At 33.6% G+C, this 6000-nt stretch overlaps 1 long non-coding RNA gene across 2 annotated transcripts in view; it reads right to left on the bottom strand.

Moving 5' to 3' along the window:
* Nucleotides 1-610: 610 nt before the first annotated feature.
* LOC309878088 overlaps nucleotides 611-6000 on the bottom strand; it is a 29178-nt gene continuing 23788 nt past the window's right edge. For both annotated transcript variants that reach the window (XR_014317479.1, XR_014317480.1), the window contains 3 exons: nucleotides 4770-4870; nucleotides 3862-3937; nucleotides 611-872 (listed from right to left, as the gene is read on the bottom strand). This is a non-coding gene — a long non-coding RNA (uncharacterized lncRNA). The remainder of the gene's footprint in view (nucleotides 873-3861; nucleotides 3938-4769; nucleotides 4871-6000) is intronic.

Raw genomic sequence — 6000 nt, 5'->3', positions numbered from 1 at the left:
TTCTTCATTAATGCTTCATTTGAACTTCTCTGTTTGTGTTTTATTGTTTTACAAATTTGAGGCACAAGTATCATGTTTTAAATACAATTATTGTTACTCATATTCTCAAAATGCTAAGCATGATTTTCACAGTGATTTGGGCATAGCATACTAATATTTTAGGTGATATTCAGGGTAAGGGGGCAAAAAAGGACAGTTGCCTGGTTGGGTTTTTAGCCAATAGGTTCCCAAATTAGTCCAGTCAGAAAATCTGCTTGTAACACATATACCGAGACATTGCTTCTAGAACAGTCACAGTTGGCCCCATTGGCAAGTGAGTACAGAAAGTTTTAAGTTTATTTATCTGTGTATTTTTTTTTTATTTTTTTTATTTTTTTTGAGGAAAGCAGTACACAAACATTTTCCTGTCCATAAGGTTTAAATTTCCCCACTTATCATATCTTTCAATAGTAGTTATAAATTAATTATACAATTCCCTGTAAACATGTAGCAGCATGTAGTAACACTTCATCCCAAAAATATTAATATCTTGAAGAACAGAGGTAAGGGTTACGTTTCACTTTATTTTCATTTTATTCTTTCACATAAGACCTAGTGTAGCCTACTTGAACCGAGAGTTTCAGTTGCTGAGTCTCAATTACTTGAACTGAGGAGAAGTGAAAGAGACTGCAATGATTAGTGGAGAGTATTTGGAGGTAAAAGCAAATTCAAAAAGATATGAATGAAAAGACAGATACGGAAGTGGAATATTTACTTACCTTTCCTGGAGGGTGATGGCTTAGAACTGTGAACAACTGACTTTAGTCTTTAGTGTCCCTGAAGCCCCTTAAATGAAATCTGGCCAAGGTTAGCTGAATCCTTCATCTTTGTAACTTCAAAGTAAATAAACTGAATTTTAGAGTTTGAGGTACACACTTTTTTTCCAAAAAGATCTGTAAAATTTAGTCTATATTTGTGTTATGTGTTGTATTTTGTCTTCCAACAGCATTGATATCATATAAATAAAAGGAAGAAAAATATTTTTTAAAATATTATAGGCTATACATAGCTGATATTAATCTGGGATAACTGGGTAGTTGAGATGTCTCATGGAAAAATGAGTGTACTAGGAGACAATTATTTTTGCTTTGGAAAGAATGACCAAAAATTCAATGAGGGATATATCTGTTATAAAAAGCTATGTGAAGCTTATTAATTTATAAATTGTCAGGGAATTCTAAACGCATATTTGGGGAAAAAAAAAATAATAAAAAAAAAAATATATATATATAATTAAAGCATTCTCATTGTTGAACTCAAAAAAAAAAAAGAGGCTACTGACTGTAAGTGTCAACTGTTAGGAATTAGAAGTTGTATTTTTAAAATCCTTTTGCAAAGAATGTATAACAATTCTTAAAACTTTGTTTTGTACTCATATAATAGTGCAGCTATTTATGGGAATAAAGATATAAAATTAAAACCTCATTCAATGGCTACATTGCCTTTGAGTCAATTTAAGCCAATTTAGTCAAAATATTTTGGGGTTACTCCCAAACAGATTTATTCTAAATAAGACAAAATAAGGACACTGTAACTTTGTGAAGACAAAGTTAATGTCATCAACACCTTAACAATGTTTCTAAATTTTTATTGCTTGACATATTTTACAGTTTGCTATTTTCTTTATTGATTTTAATCAACAATTTACAAGTGAGTTCCCCACTCATCCTGAGCATACATCTATAAATAAATAAAATAGAAAAACTGTAACCCAGCCCTACAAGCCATTTCCATTCACTAGGAGTCACAGCTAGCCTAGTCACTACATAGCTGTAGTGTTTAAAAAAAAGTGCTTACATTTTTTTTTTTTTTTAATTTTAATTTGTCTTTGGATCAATGGCTTAATATGCTTACAAATATCTAAAATCAAATTTAAACACATGTAGTAGATATACGTTGGTTCAATGATAACTCCAGGTTTTAACCCATTGAACTAACTAGTTTTTGTTGTTGCTGCTTTGGTTTGGTTTATTTATTTATTTACTATAGAACCAGGGTCTAGACACTATTTTCCAGACTTGAACATGTTGTGTTTTTGTTTTTTTTTTTCCCCCTTTCTCCACTCGCAAAAGTACTAACCACTTCTCTAACAATTAATATTGAAAAGCAAAGCCTGTAGAAATGTCTATAGCATAAAATTGTATTGTATTTTCATTTCTCTGATGCCAATGAATGAAAAATAATTGAGTTTTTAATACGGGATGAATTTCTAAATATAGGTTTAAAAAACAGAAAACAAATTAAAAATAAAAATCAAGGAATCTGAAGAGCTTTCCAAAGATACCCACTTTAAGGTTTCAGACTGGGACTCTGGTCTGCAAAGAAAACCATAGCTAAGTAATAGATAAAACAGTTTTTATTTATTTATTTTTAAAAATAATAAAGTATCGTCTGACATATATATACATATAATCAAATATATATGTATATATACCAAATATATATAATATATCATATTGAATTCTTTATGTGATACAAACAAATGCCCTAAACGCAATAGGATAGATTATTTTCTGTTGTTCTGTTATACTAACAAAGATTATTTCTCCCTCAATTCTTCAAGAATCTTTGATTTTAAAGATACAAAAATATACAAAAACCTGCCAGCTGTACCTGCAACAGCCTTCAAACTCAAAGAAAAAAAAAAAAAAAAAAAAAAAAAAAAAAAAAAAAAGACAATAGGTCTGCTCATATGAGTGAGTCTCTTGCTGTTTTGGTCAGGTTTGTGAGACTGAGTCCTAAAAAACAACATCCATGGGGTGTTTTGCAATGTTTGATTCATATACTAACTGGGTTTAAGTCATCTGAAGAACATGCCATATATTCAGCTGGGACACTGACATCATTCTCAAGTGCTCTTAAGATGGCCAAGGTTTGAAGACATTAACTCTTTCTCTAGGAAAAGGGAAAAAGGTTTGACAGCTACATAACTGCATTAGAGACATTCTTTCTAACGATTTATGTTTTCCCTTATTTCACAGACAAGTCAAGGTGCAGAGTTTCTGAATAGTCTTCACGTTGGTGTTGTGTGGCAGGGTGAGAATTCTCCTTTTATAAGTAAAATTATTTATCCCATATTGCAAGCATTTATCGAAAACAAAACTATAACTCAACAAAGCATCATGATTCAATGATAACATTACATTGGTCCACAGGAAATCTAGCTTCTTATATTGACCCTGATATGTGCTTCAGTGACAGTGGAAAACAGATTTGATTATTTTTATTTTTTTTTTTTTAAATAATGTTGTATGGATGAGCAACTCCAGAACCTAGCAAATTACCTGCATCATCCATGGTATAAACCTTACGTAAAAAAAGAAAGTGAAAAAGCAATGAGGGATTTTAAATATTATATCTTTAAATATTTATTTTACTCAAACTGCATGATAAGGAAAGACACTAATATATGAAGCATAAAGAAAGAAAAATTAAAACAAAGTGCTTGCTGGGTACGTAATAGGCAGGTTGACATTTCTAAATGCAGTGCTCAACATACTGTTTCTTTAGTTTCTCTTTGAAAATGAAACATTTTTCCATTTTTCTGAATTGAAAGCAGCATCTTACATATTATCCCTTCTCACTCTCAAGGAAACAAACTTTTATTACTTTTAAAGATAGTTAATGCTTATTGTAAACAGTTTTTCATTTCCTCTACAAAGACTTTTAAATATAAATATTTTCTCAAAATCTTTTACTATTCCAAACTTCGAAGAAGAAACTGATTATGAAATTCTTCCAAGATGTCTGTAAATAGTGTATGATTATAAGATGTTTGAGTTGAAGTAACAGGGTGAAAAGGGATCACATGCAGAGACTTACCTTTTGAAGAGACCATGTTATAAAGTCACAGTTGATGCACTGCAGGTCTCTCTCCTCTCTCTCTCCTGCTTGCTCACTCAAAAAAAAAAAAAAAAAAAAAAAAAGCCCTGATATTCAAATTTCATAATCAAGTATTCTAACAGAATACAACAGTTTCATAAACTGTGAAACCATGAAAGATTACAAATATTACTTCCTTAAACTATAAAGTACTGTCACCACATTGGTGACAGGCTTTTCTTTACTGCTAAAAATCAATAGATTATGTGGTCACCTGACAGTGCAAACTCTCAGGCTTGACTCTCAGGTCAAGGCTTGTTTTGGGCTGAATGTGTCAAATAACTATTGGTAGTCTACCTACCACCCCACCTGTTTTAGATGAAGTTCTGTGAATGCCACCTGTGGTAAACTGAGGTAATAACAAACAGTAGCACTTGATGTCATCTGAGGCTGGGGTTGGCTTTTTTGTATCTTTCTAACTTAAGCCGGAAGCAGTCAGAAGGAAATAGAATGCAAAAACATTAAACTGTTTTGAAGTGTATCCAAAATTGTGGAGGAAGGACTTTTCTGCCACCAACACTGAACACTGTCCTTCAAGACTCGGGACACCAATGGCTAACTGAAAACTTCTCCCCAGTGTATTCTTCCTGAGGAATGCTCAAGTTTCAACCAAAAGGAGCATTGAAATGATGAGTACAGCAGGGATAATAGGAAGCTTTTGTATGTGGTATGTGCAACCATTTAATCTGCAATATTGATGTATCTTTTTATTAATGACATTCATTTTTTGTACTACTAACTTACATTATTAGAATGCTAAAAAATATTTGAAATAAAAACAAATTATTCACTCAAATTCCTCTTTCTACTCAAAACATGACAGAATTGATCTCAATTTATAAAATCACCTTTCAGTTAAACTTGTGTGACCTGCAAGATCAGATCCTTGGTATTACCTCCGAAGCCTGTTGACCACAGTGGAAAGCTGTCCACTAACTTAACTGCAGTACTGTGGAAAAGAAAATATAAAATTAGGATTTTTTCATTCAGTAGGAAATAATTTCAGGCAAGTAATGAATCTATTTTAAACTTTTGAAGGAACTCAAATATCATGAATGAATTTCTCCCCTACTGTGAGAATTTCTACTTACTTCAGTGCACTAGATTTTATCCTGGGAAAAGAAACTCTTGGGTGAAGTATGGATTGAAATGATGATAAAGATAGCAAACAATATTTAACTGTGCAGTCTCACTAATTTTTTGTATCTGTTTTGTACATCTCAGCCCTTGTAAGTAATTCTGCTTTTTGCAGCTCTTTGGACTTTGATTTATGTTGATTAATTTTAGTTGTATGGATACTTTACAGGTAATCTAGAATTCTAAACTAAAACAATTTAGCTTGAAATTCCCCTGATGATTAGAAGGAAGGCTGGCCTGAAAAAATTGCTTTCCAGGAGTGACTGTGATAAAGTTAGGAAACATGATTTCATCCTCGACTTGGAATAACTGCATAGCCCCTTCATGGTATTTAGGAATAGCTTTTTCCACACATACAGGTTTGCCCTTACCATTCCAACAAGCTGAGAAAAGAAGAGAAAAGGATTGTGGGAGGGCAAACCATGATCAGACAACTTCTCTATTAATACAAATGGATTTGAGAAACCGATAAGTACAAAAAAAAGATGTGTAAATTTAGAGTCAGTATTATAGAATATCCTGAGTTGGAAGGGACCCACAAGGATTATTGAGTCCAACTCCTGGCTCCACACAGGATCACTGTGTGGGGCCAGGAGTTTTACTGTGTTCAGTTTTGGGTCCCTCGCTACAAGAAGGACATGGAGGTGCTTGAGCGGGTGCAGAGAAGGGCGACGAAGCTGGTGAGGGGCCTGGAGAACAAGTCCTACGAGGAGCGGCTGAGGGAGCTGGGCTTGTTCAGCCTGGAGAAGAGGAGGCTCAGGGGCGACCTTATCGCTCTTTATAGGTACCTCAAGGGAGGCTGTAGCGAGGTGGGGGTTGGCCTGTTCTCCCACGTGCCTGGTGACAGGATAAGGGGGAATGGGCTTAAGTTGAGCCAGGGGAGTTTTAGGTTAGACGTTAGGAAGAAATTCTTCACTGAAAGGGTTGTGAGGCACTGGAACA

This window comes from Aythya marila (assembly GCF_965140915.1).
Source record: "Aythya marila genome assembly, chromosome: 4".
Classification (NCBI taxonomy): domain Eukaryota; kingdom Metazoa; phylum Chordata; class Aves; order Anseriformes; family Anatidae; genus Aythya; species Aythya marila.
This window is presented reverse-complemented; position numbering and strand designations above follow the sequence as displayed.